Below are 1328 nucleotides of genomic sequence, written 5' to 3'. Positions count from 1 at the left end.
ATATTATTAATTGATTCATCACAAGTTTTAAAAATTCTTTGTTTTAGATATTTTTTAGATATTTTTATATATTATGTTACATAATTCTAATACTTAAATAAATATCTAGATATTTATTTTTACAGAACAAAATTATGAGAATTCTAGATATTTTTACAAATATAAAACATAATTAATAATTTAATTAAGATTATCTCAATTTAGCGAGAAAAAAATTGTCTTCCATTTTTTGCCTATGCAAATCCTCCATGGAAACATATGCATGCAGCATGCTGCAAGGGCTGCTCCCCATAGTCCTCTATTGAAAGAAGCTCCTACAGTAAAATTTTGGCGAGGTAAATCTGATTAATAGAAGTCTAAACAAAGATTTGGCAACTATGCTATTTATTTTTTGGAGAAGTATAGGGACAACACTCCCACTAAAATCATAAACAACACCAACTAATAATTATTAATTTATTTTTTTTAAAATTAAAATTTGAATAATCATCCGAAAACACATTTTGAATAGTAAGGATTAGCAAAATACCCCCATAATCACGTTTTTCCCTTTCCTGTCAACAACCACAAACCCTTCCTCCCACACAGTGGCGGATCCACGGGGGACCTAAGGTGGCCATGGTCCCCCCCAAATTTTTTTAAAAAAAATAGTAAATAGTAATAATTAATAATATTAAATTTTTTTATATATAATATTAAAAAAAATATAAGTTACAAAATTTTATAAATTAAAAAAACTAAAAACTGCATTATGTATTAGATATTTGAATTATTGTTGCTCTTGTTAACAAATAGCCCATTCTAATAATTAATAAAAATGGTTCTATTATACTAGCCCAAGCCCATACTATTAATTAAAGTAACACTAGTACATTTTTCAAATATTTGTTTCAAGCCATTAGAGGCATCAGCGCCACTTTTCTCTCTCTTTTAGTGGTTTCCAAACTTTTGGTCTTCTACTCTTCTCATTTTAATTTTCTTTTCATACCAAAACAAGACATATGAAGAAAAACCATTGAAGAGAAGTGAACAACAAAATATTAACCATTGAATGCACAACAAAGATTCAAAGAGGTATATTTCAATTTTTTTTAAGTTAATGACAATGTCAAGTATTATTTACATTATTTATTTAAAATAATTAATTTATTTATTTTTATAATGGACAGTGTTCAAAGATTGAAGTGAGGACAAAACTCAATAGAATTATTTTTTTGTGAGACTTGGAACAAAAAATAATCAGGTAAATCAATAACTTTATTTTTGGTTATTATATATTTGTGTTTCTAAAATTATTTGTTATTGCTCAATAGGTTTAATATTTTTTT

At 25.8% G+C, this 1328-nt stretch overlaps 1 protein-coding gene across 1 annotated transcript in view; it reads right to left on the bottom strand.

Annotated features, from left to right (window-relative positions):
* Positions 1-203: 203 nt before the first annotated feature.
* Positions 204-1328, bottom strand: part of LOC107489516 (integrin-linked protein kinase 1-like) — a 14834-nt gene continuing 13709 nt past the window's right edge. The window contains exon 12 of the transcript XR_008009393.1: positions 204-314. The gene's annotated coding sequence lies outside the window, so the exon portion shown is untranslated. The remainder of the gene's footprint in view (positions 315-1328) is intronic.

The sequence above is a fragment of the Arachis duranensis genome, chromosome 5 (genome assembly GCF_000817695.3).
Source record: "Arachis duranensis cultivar V14167 chromosome 5, aradu.V14167.gnm2.J7QH, whole genome shotgun sequence".
Classification (NCBI taxonomy): domain Eukaryota; kingdom Viridiplantae; phylum Streptophyta; class Magnoliopsida; order Fabales; family Fabaceae; genus Arachis; species Arachis duranensis.
This window is presented reverse-complemented; position numbering and strand designations above follow the sequence as displayed.